The sequence below is a fragment of the Choloepus didactylus genome, chromosome 2 (assembly GCF_015220235.1).
Source record: "Choloepus didactylus isolate mChoDid1 chromosome 2, mChoDid1.pri, whole genome shotgun sequence".
Lineage (NCBI taxonomy): Eukaryota > Metazoa > Chordata > Mammalia > Pilosa > Megalonychidae > Choloepus > Choloepus didactylus.
In genome coordinates this window covers 143,078,794-143,089,940 of record NC_051308.1, presented here as the reverse complement: position 1 = coordinate 143,089,940, position 11,147 = coordinate 143,078,794, and the positions used below count along the sequence as shown (strand labels likewise).

The 11,147-nt window shown below is 38.7% G+C and overlaps 1 pseudogene; it reads right to left on the bottom strand.

The window, feature by feature from the left end:
- Positions 1–2,851: 2,851 nt before the first annotated feature.
- LOC119513501 lies at positions 2,852–6,087 on the bottom strand (annotated as a pseudogene).
- Between the last annotated feature and the right edge of the window lie 5,060 nt (positions 6,088–11,147).

Sequence of the window (11,147 nt, the reverse complement as noted above, 5' to 3'; positions counted from 1 at the left end):
TCCAAATCACCATAGCATGTGAGGACAAAGACAGAGATAGGAGTGATGCAGCCACACGCTAAGGAATGCCAAGGATTGCCAGACACCTCCGGAAGCTAGGAAGGTGCAAGGAAGGATTCTCCCCTAGAGTCTGTGGAGGGAGCATGGCCCTGTCCACACCTTGATTTTGGACTTCCAGCCTCCAGAACTGTGAGAAAATAGATTCTCTGTTGTTTTAAGCCGCCGAGTTATGATGACCCTAGGAAACAAAGACAGTACTCATCAAACAAATGATTTCAAAATTGAGGATAGTTATTCTGAAAGTAAATAGAAAATGTCATTTTTCTAAAATAAAGGGGTTAATACTTTTGATAATTTTTAAACCAATTTTGATTTATCACCTTGATCTAAATATATGAAGCAGGGAGGGAGAAAGTTATAAAGTAAAAGTCTCCAGTATCTGATATATGCACACACAGACATATATTAGTTTAGGGAGAGATAATGCCTAATTATTTTTTTCCTGATATGTTGTCCTTCCTTCCCACTTGGTATCACTTATTTTTAAGTTTTACATTCAGAAGATGCTTCTGTGATTCTTTGTCAGTTGCTGTCTAGGCATTTTGAGAAATTACAGCCCTGACCAATACTAAGCTGAAGATTTTTCCAAGGAAACATTTGCCAAATATAAATAGAACCCTTTGCTCAGAGGGATCAAATGTGTAAAATTGCCCTGACCTCAGATGAGAACACAGAACTATACTGCTCAGAAACACCTGGGGATTCCTCACTCACTACTTGCTTTGTTGTCTCAGCAGGCAGACCTCGGTGTCAGTACTTAGATCAGCTTGGGGTATTACATCACCAGAAGTTTACAAAATTTTCCTCATAAAATACAAATTTCCTAAAAAAATTTCTCACATTTTTTAGGTCACTCAAATTAAAAATGCCCTATATTCTTTTCCTCTTTAAACTTATAACAATTATTTCCCTCTAAGATCAGGTGCTTCCTAGATATTAATATGCTTGGCAATCCCTGAAAAGGCTAATCAACAAATGTATCAACAATTATCTATTATTTACCACCCAGCGTGCAAAACACGGTCAAAGCCACAAGAGTACTTAAGATCTAATTATGCAGATAAGAGTTCATATATGAAAAGATGAAGAAAAGCACTTTGTTAACTAATGGTTAAGAATGAGGGCTTTAGAATTAAGCTTGGAATTTGAATCAGTCATCTGCAAGCTGTGTGACTTTGGGCAAAGTTATTAACTTCTCTGAGCCTCATTTTCAAAATTTTCTATAAGAATATTTTAATAGAACCTTAAAGTGTTCTTTTGTGGATTAAAAAAGTTAACACATGACAAGTACTAAGTATAGTACCTGATGCCTAACAACGGGCACAACCAGATACTCTTTTTTTTCCCACTAATAATCTCTCTTAGTTCACTAAAATTTCTAAGAAAAAATTATATGGCCAGTGTATGTTGGAAGTGTGGGTCTCTACACCTCAGTGCTTCCTGGGTAAACAAAGTAAACTTTACCATGACTTCTTTCCTAGGGAACTCCATAACAGTAACAAGTCCTGATGAACATTTCTGCAAAATATTCTCAAAATATATATCGAGGAAGCTGGAATCAGGCAGCACATTTTTAGGGTTTTGTTTCTACTCTACTAGAACTAAGAAAGCCCCAAATAATGTATCCTTAATATAAAACATAAATAATATTTTTAAATAAAGGCAACCAATTGATTCATATATTTAAGAAATACTTATCTGCTTATTGAATGCTACTAAATGCCAAGCCCTGATTTAGGCACCAGGGAATCAGCTGTGAATGAAGAAAAAAAATCTGGTTTCTTGGAGCTTACATTATAATGGAGGCAGATTAAAAGTAAACAAATGAAAAAATAAATATATACTATAATGGTAGCAAGTGCAATGAAGAAAGCTGTAGCAAGACAAATGAATAGAGATTGGGGCAGCCCTTTGACAGGAGGTAGTTAGTGACAGCCTCTTTAAGATGATAGATGAGCAGAGATCTGAAGGAGTGATGAAGCAAGTCATTCAGGTACAAAGGAAGGAGCATTCCAGGAAAGGGAACAGTAAATGCACATGTCCTGAGCCAAACAGGACTTGGTGTCTTCAAGAACAACAGAGCAGCCCATTATGAGACTACAGCAGTTGATGATGGTAGCATGATGAGAAGAGAGCAGATGCTGCATAAAACTGTTATATCCTTTGCCTTTCTACATAATTATGTTAAATTAAATTATTTCTAAATTGAAAATTTTAAAGTAAAAGGTGTTTTAGAAGTCTCCCTATCCTCTACATCAACATAATCATCATTAAAACACATTATCATGTGTATACCTTTGGAAAGATATAAGGTATGTGAGGCAGTCCGGCACATGAAGACTGCTCCAAATACTGTAGCTAATGAATATACATTGCTCTCCATGCTCCATACTTTCTGCTTTATATACTTTAATTTTTAGAGAACTTTTACTGTTTAAAAATTGTAATTGCAGCTTTGACAAACAGACAACCCAACACATGTCCCAATTCCAGTCCCCCACTCCCTAGAGAAGAGCACAGCGTGTTTCTCTCCCATCCTGACACCCATATCTCTAGCCAGGACCCTGCTCTGGGAGGCCATCAACCTGCCTGCCAAACCATGTGCTAAGTCTCCGGCAGAGAAGGGGACCTGGAGGTGGGGGGAGTGGTAGTTGGCTCCCTGCACCCCTCATACCCTGAACATATACAGTTTATGAGCCATGTGTGGGAAGAGGGGGCAGCTCTCTGGGCAAGGAACCCCCAATGGGGAAAGATAAAGAGCCAGCCCCCATTCGTTCCACACCTCTCCAACTCACATGAAGCTATCATCTTCGGCCATCTCCTTGGCAAATTTCAGATCCTCCTGCTCTCTGCAGACTCCACATCCTTGTTGTACTTGACAGACATGTTGTAGATGTCTAGGCAGAAGATGCACTGGTGGAAGGCTAGCTGGGATTCTCTGGTAGAAGAGATGTCAGTCAGCTCCTTGGCCTGCACAAAGCCCTTCTCGTGTTTGACACTGGCCTCAGTGGCAGCTCTTCTGGATGGCAACAATGAACTCTGCATCCTCAGGGCTATCCAGCTGCAGCTTCTGGGTGATGTCAGCCAGGGAGAACTGGGAATAGGAGAAGCTGATCATGGACACACCTGTTTTTAGCATACCGTGCTGCGGTTGCATGATTAGGGCGTATGTCCCATCTGCTTGAAACTTCTCCCTAAACTGCTCTAGGACCTGGTTGAACTTGGCTAGGTTTCCTGTCCCAACACCTTGAGTCAGAAGGAAGTAGAGCATGAGAGAAAACTTGAGGCAGGGTTGAGGGAACTGCAGTCTAAAGGCCCTTGCTGGGGTCCTTGGCCATTGTTCTCCCAGCCTTTGAGTTCTCCACCTGGATGGCTTTGATCCACCCTGTGTAATAGAGGTATTGTGGCCACTCGTTGATGTTGGCCTGCTCGGGGAACATGGACTGGGACATTGGCTTTTCAGCTGGTTGTACAAACTGTAGTGGAGGTAGTTACATGGCAGGGAGTTCATCAGTGTAGCCTGCCCTCTGCATCACGCTGAAGGTGGCTGTCCAGAGCCAAGCATGGAGGAAGCTGTGCACCTCATGCAGCTTGTCCAAGAATTCATAGACTGGGGAGGGATAACAACATTTTGCAGCTACAAAATTCAGGGCCCCGCAGTTCTGAGTACCGATCAAGGTCATCAGAGATTTTCTGTACCTCTTCGTAGCGCTTGCTTGTTGGAAGATGACCATGAGGAGTTGTAGACGGGCTGCCCTTTAGGCAGGACGGGTGCCCAGGCAGATTTTGCTCTACCCAGGCAGAACTGTAAATAAGCTTCTGAGTCCTTGGGCTCTTCCAGGAAGAATAGCAAGAAGTCCCGAGTGGCATTATTTGAGGTGAAAAAGCCCTGAACAGTCTTGTACAGAACATAGGGGTAGAGGCAGCCATACACGGAAGGCAGCTTCCACAGGGCCCTGGGCACGATTCGTGGCTTCTTGCCTGAAACTGCCTTTTCCAGCTGTTTCACATGCTCCTTGATGTGAAAGTTATCTAACTTTTAGTGTCTAGTTCGTGCTGGTAGTGCTGAGACGTGCCGCTGCTGCCTCGCCTTCAGCCCTCTCTGCTGGGCTGCCACCCATCGCTGCCTCCTCTTTCATCTCCACAGTCTGGAGGGGTGGAGCTTGTTGCCCTCCGCCCGACTGCGGCTGCGCCTTGTGAGCGCTGCCCTCCGCCCGACTGCGGCTGCGCCTTGTGAGCGCTGTGTCGCTGGGCGGAACCCTCCTGCTTCGTGGCGCCGGCTGGCGGCCTACTCCACGGAGCCAGGCCCGGGCCTCGCGTGAACCCCCGCACCCGGGGCCAGGCACCCGCTTGTCTGAGCGCCAACTCACGTCGGGCCGGTCGATGACAGAGTACCTCTGATCTATGTACTATTTTACCTAATAGTAAACAGGTATCTTTTGAGAATCTAATTGTGCCAGCCACTCTCATAGATGGTGGAGATAATGGTGGAAAAGATAGACATCATCTCTGCTTAAAGCAGTCACCAGCCAACGTATCTCTAGTAAATACGGATGCAAGAATGTTAGTGATAAAATTCTACTTACGGAAAATAGTCATTGAATTGTTAAAATCTGAGAAATTTAAATACAGTGATTATATTTGGTTTGCATTCTTGGTTTGTGTTTGCATTAATTTCAAAAAGGTATATTCTTATAGTTATTTTACAGCTTACTATTAAATACTATTATAATATTTAGTCTAGAGCTTAAATATAACTATATAGCTCCAAGAATCAAAAGTATGTTTGGTAACTTTTAGAGTCCTCATTTCAGAATAATGTAAATGGTCTTTTCCTTGACAGTGATTGCTGTACAACCACAGAAATATTAACAATTACACAGGGACAAAAACTTTATTACAGATTTGGCAGAGTTAATTTATTCCTTTAAGTGTTCAGAAATTTTTCATAAAAAATCGATAACAAAGAATCTAATCTACGGTCATGTTGTGAGTGGGTGGTTATACAGTTGAGACATCTGACACCCAGTTGTTAGAAGATCAGAAAAATGCAAAGCCCAGCTGAAGGGCTAATTGTGTTTGGTGTCACATGTGGCACAGCAGTAAAAGAGACTTACAGTGCAGCCAGGAATGCTCCTGAAGGCTGAGAGCCGTTGGTTTTGCAGCATGTGTAAACAAAGCTCACAGAGAAGAATAAATTCATATCCATCTTCCTTAACTTCATTCACCAAATTTAATATTTCATTCAACAAAATATCTTTAAAAATAAATAAGAGGAAAATAATTTACTTTATATACTTGTTTTAGTTTGCTAGGGCTGCTGTAACAAATACCATAGACTGGTTGGCTTAAGCAACAGGAATTTATTGTCTCTCAGTTTGGGAGGATAGTCATCCAAAATTAAGGTGTCAGCACGGCCATGCTCCCTCCAGTCCATAGCATTCTGATAGTGGCTTGTTGGCATTCCGTAACTCAATCTCTGTCTCTGTCACATGGTCCTCTTTCTTCCCATCTCTCTCCAAATAATTGTGTTCAAATTTCCTCTACTTATAAGGATTCCAGTCATGTTGGATTAAGGTTCACCCAGAGTCAGTTTGGCCTCACCTTAATGAATAGCATCTCTAAAGATGCTATTTACACATCCACAGTACTGGGGTTAGGATTTGAACGTTTCTTTGTAGGGGACATGATTTAATCCATTTCCATATTATTCAACATACATTGCCTCTGGTTCTAGTACAGAAAACAGAGAGACAGTGGATGTTGATATTGCTCTGGTGATTTTAAAACTTTTCTGTCTTACCACCACTTCTCCCCCACCCCCTTCAACTACTATATTGATCTTTCCAGGAGCTGTTATCAACTAGCTGCATGGCTCCTGGTCATTCTTGGAATTCAGCTTGTCTGGAGGGAAAAACAGGGTGTAAAGAGGGTCAATGAGATGGAGAAAATCATCAGACCCAATACCAGATACTTAAGATTTGCTACCATCACACCACGCTGACTTTGAAACTCTGCTGCTATCATTTCCACCCCACAATCCTATGAGAAGCCTGTTGCCTCGGATAAATCTGAAAGAGAATTTGGGTAACAGTATGCTATTGACTCTGATCTGATGTGTTTATATTAGTTCACACTTAATGCATGGCAACTTTTTTTGTGGTTGTCTCAATTAATTTATAAGCTATAAAAATATCTTTTTTTTCCCCTTGAGAATATAGAATAAAATAAGGGAGATTGGAGCACAATTCTCTTCCAAGAAAAGAATCATAGTGAATGGTCAATCTAATTTTATTATATAGTAACAATGGATAAAATTTTTGACAGGTTCTGAATCAAATATTTTACATGTGATTAATCCTTATTCAATGTGGTGAGATTGGAACAATTTTTTTTTTTCAGATTATGTAAGTAATTTCACAATAATCAGTGTGATTCACGCCTAAGTCTGATTTACTGTAAAGCCTGTGCTCTTAACCAACTATCCTGAACAGCTTCTCTTAATCTAAGGATCTCCAGGGTTTTTGTTTGTTTTTAATAAGCATAAGTCACTTTGCAACTCCCTGAAGTATTGAGATCTGCAGTGGTGGGGGGATGGGGTTGTCCCAGCAAAGTCCCTTGGGAAAGGGAGGACATGTCTACACCACCAGTGCAGAGGGAGGAGGGGGCACAACTGCCAGCCACATTTCTCTCACCTTTAGAAATCCTGTTAACTTCAGAGAGTAAGAAATACCAGTTTTAACAAATATGATGATCTTCCAGGTAAGACCTTGAGAGCTCCTAACAATAGATCTGTTTCATATTATCTCTGAATGAAGTCATATCTGCAAATTAGGAAATGCAATGGCTAGCCATTAAAGTGTTTTTTAATTCTAAAATTATTTGGGTCTGTAAGACATCGCATTTATATTTTAGTGTATTTTTATCTTTTATCCCAGCCCGCATATTAGAACCTGTTATTTCCTTTTTAACGCTCCGTCCAATCTGCACAGTTTCTTAACAAAATCATCCTGAGCTACCATCTCAAAACAAACGAAAAAATGTTCTTGATGATTGAAACAATAGGTCTCCTTTATTCTCTTTGAAGAAGACTGGTATAACTTTCTTCTTAAAAAAATAAAGCAATAAAAGATTTCAAAGAAACTGTATTGTCCTTCCAAGTTAAGCTTAGTCTAAGTCTCTTAATACCCAAAATAGCATTCTAAGCAAAAAACTCCATTTTTGCTATGAGGCAGAAGTTTTAAGCAGGCCTATGGGTATTGTAAAGGTTACTGGCATTTCAAGGACAAGAACTGGCAAGATGTATTTTGTAAATCCAGCATGAATGTACAAATCTATTTATTTACTGAATGTCATTTGCAGTTTCTACCTCAACTCTGCAGGGGTCATTGGGTAAATATTGAGCCAATAGCTTACTACTGTATGCTAAATTTAGTTAATGTGTAGTCTGTTTGTGATACAAATGGGAGAATTCTAAGTTCTAGTTGTGATTTCCTCACATGGTTAGAATTGTGCATGTGATGTATGCCAGGGACAATTTGCAGGTACACCTATCTCTCTTCAAGTAGTTGAGACACCTTAGATATAAGGAGTTTTAGCACTGTTGTAACTTCAAAGTCCCTATTTGTTTATTTATTTATTTATTTATAATTCAGTTTTATTGAGATATAGTCACATACCATAAAATCATGCAAAGTGTACAATCAGTTGTTCACAATACTGTCATATAGTTGTGCATTCATCACCACAATTTTTAAACATTTTCATTACTCAAAAAAAAAAATTAGAATAAAAATAAAAAAGAACAGCCAAAACATCCCATTTCCTCCAAACTCCCTATTGTTCATTTACTTTTTGTCCCCATTTCTCTGCTTGTCTGTCCAGACACTGGATAAAGGGAGTGTGAGCCATAAGATTTTCACAATCACATGGTCACACAGTGTAAGATAATAGTTACAATGATCATCTTCAAGAATCAAGGCTACTGGGTTGCAGTTCAACAGTTTGAGGTACTTCCTTCTAGCTATTCCAATACACTAAAAACTAAAAAGGAATGCCTATATAATGGATACGAATAACCTCCAAGATGACTTCTCAACTGCATTTGAAATCTCTCAGCCACTGAAAGTTTATTTCATTTCTCTTCCCCCTTTTGGTCAAGAAGACTTTCTCAATCCCACGATGCCAGGTCCAGGCTCATCCCAGGGAGTCATGTCTCATGTCTTCAGAGCCCTTTGAGATAACATTACAGAAGAGAGCAGATTCACAAATGTTTTCTTAGTGATACCCATAACCCATAGCATCCAACATGAGACTGTTATACCGAGATTGGAGTTATAGCTCCATATACAAACATTTCAACTGTTTTTTAATTGACTTGGTGAGTTAGTTCAGTGAAACAACCTGCCAATTTCATACCATACAACCGCTACAACCAATTTTACTGAATTGCCAAAGAGTTTGAAACAACTGAGAAGTCAGTTTAAGCAAAATGGTTGAAGCAATTTTGCCTGTAGACACAGTCTGAGCAATTATTAGGAAGTTCTATAAGGTGGTATGTTTTATCCACCCCCAAATTCTGTTTTCTTTATTATAAAATATTCCTACTGTTTCATTATATTTACCCACCTAGGTTACCTGTATATTCTTCTAAAATTAAGTTTATGTGGAAATATCCTGAATTTTAAAAGAGAAATTATTTCACAGAGGAATATTTTAATCTCCTTGATCAAATAGAGATAGCAGTTGTGGGAATACCTTATCCAGCTTTCAGAATGCCGAGGCTTACAACTTGTCATTTAGAATCAAAAAGAATACATTTAGGGACATCCTCTTCTGAACAGGAAACAGTCACAGGAAACAGAATCACCACTTAACTTGAAAAAATTTTAAAAATTAACAAAATGTATGAAAAAAGAGTTATCAAGACACTAGACATCCGACAATTTAGTACAGTGATCCCTGCAAGATGGGGAAAAATGGTATAAGTCCTATAATTTCCCTAACTTACTGCCTTGAGACAGTTTCCAGGCCATAGCCTAGGAAGGTGGGGACTAGGCAGAACTTGGCCAGCTGACATCCTGAGTTGAAAAGACGGAGCTCAGAGTGTGAGAACGAAAAGATGGCTAGAGTTTGCAAGACAAAGAAAATTGGAGAGGAGAGAGTTTTACAGAAGAATAACTGAATTCCAGGGATCTGCAGCAGGTTCTCCTGACATCTTCAGCACAGGATTGATCAATGTTGTGAGGAAATTATCCAAAGCCAGGAAAAGAACTACCTGAATGGGCTGGAGGTGGCAGTGCCTGGCACTAAGTCAAGACTGGAAGTAACACCTTTTCCCCACCATCCGGACTGGAAACCTCATAACTCATGTGCCACTGGGAAGAATACACCAACATGTTTTCATCAATAGTAGGAAATAATTAGTCTCAAACACTTTTCCAGTCTCACTTAACAAATCTACATGTAAGATCAGGCACAATCCAGGTAAATTGACTGTGACCCAGAACAAAGCTCAAGAATATTTATTGGGATATGAAAACATCCAGGACCCAAAAAAGTAAAGCTCACAATGTCTGGAACTCAATAGAGAATTATCAAACAGGCAAAGTAGTAGAAAAATGAGACATTATGATGGGGGAAATTCAATCAATTAAAAGTCAAAAGTAAGTAAACATGGATATTAGAATTAACAAATAAAGATATTGATAGTTATTAGGACCCTATTCCATATGTTCAGTAAGTCAACTATAGGTATGGAATATAAATATAAAAAGTGAATTTCTAGAAATGAAAACTAAAATGTATGAGATGAACAATGCACTAAATGGGATTAATGACAAATGTAATATTGCAGAAGAAAAGATTAGTGAACATGGTGGTATGGGAGTAGAAACTATTAAAATGAAACAAAGAAATAAAGGAGAATTTAGAAAAATAGAGCATAATTGAGATGGGACAATTTCAAGTGGCCTAATATATACTTGTAATTGGAGTGCCTAAAGAAAGGGAACAGGGACAGAAAACATATTTGAAGAAATAAATGCCAAAATTTTCCAAATTTGATGAAAACTATAAACCCACAGATCTAAGAATTTCAATGAACCCCAAGCACAAGAAACATGAAGACAACTACAGTGGGCATCATAATCTCAATTGGTATAACAAAAAAAAATGGTGATAAAGAGAAAGTTCTTAAAATCATGTATATGATGAAGGGCTTGTATCTAGCGCATATAAAGCCTCCCAAAATGCAATGAAATGAAAACAAACAACTCTTTTTATAAAAATGTGCAGAAGATCTAAATAGACGCTTTACAAAAGAAGAACTAGCTATAGCACATAAGCAAATGAAACACTGCAAAACATCATTAATTATTAAGGAAATGCAAATTAAAAACTACAATGAGATACCACTACACACCTATTAGAATGGCTAAAATTTTAAAAACTGATCATACCAAGTGCTAGGAGCTTTATTTGTAAGAGCTGAAATCTGTAAACACCCTAAATATCCATAACAGGTGAATGGATAAACTCTTACATATTCATATAGTGGAATACTGCACAACAGTAAAAATGAATGAACTATTGATACATTCTACAATGTGGATTAGTCTCCAATTAATTATGCTTACTTACATGTTATTCCATTTATGTACAATTTTAGAAAATTCAAACTGAGCTTTAGTGACAGATTAATCTGTAATCTGTATGTAGTGACAGACTAATTTGGGGACAGGGTGGATGGGTGAAGTGAGGACGGTTGAAAGGGAGGGTTTATAAAAATGTGAAAAGAAATCCTTCGGAATGATGGCTTTGTTGTGTTGATGGTTTTTCAGGTTTTTACATATGTCAAAACTCATCAAATTATGCAACTTGTATATATACAGTTTCTTGTATGTCAAATTTACATCAATAAAACTGCTAAAAATAATAAGTTCACTTACAAATGCAAAGCTTTCTCTGTTCTTTGCCTCTTCTCTTGCCACTCTAACTAGGAAAGTATGCTGACTTGGAAGGTTAACTGTACAGAGAAAAAAACATGTTTTTTCTTGATGTTACTATTATCTCATTCTATTTTATGA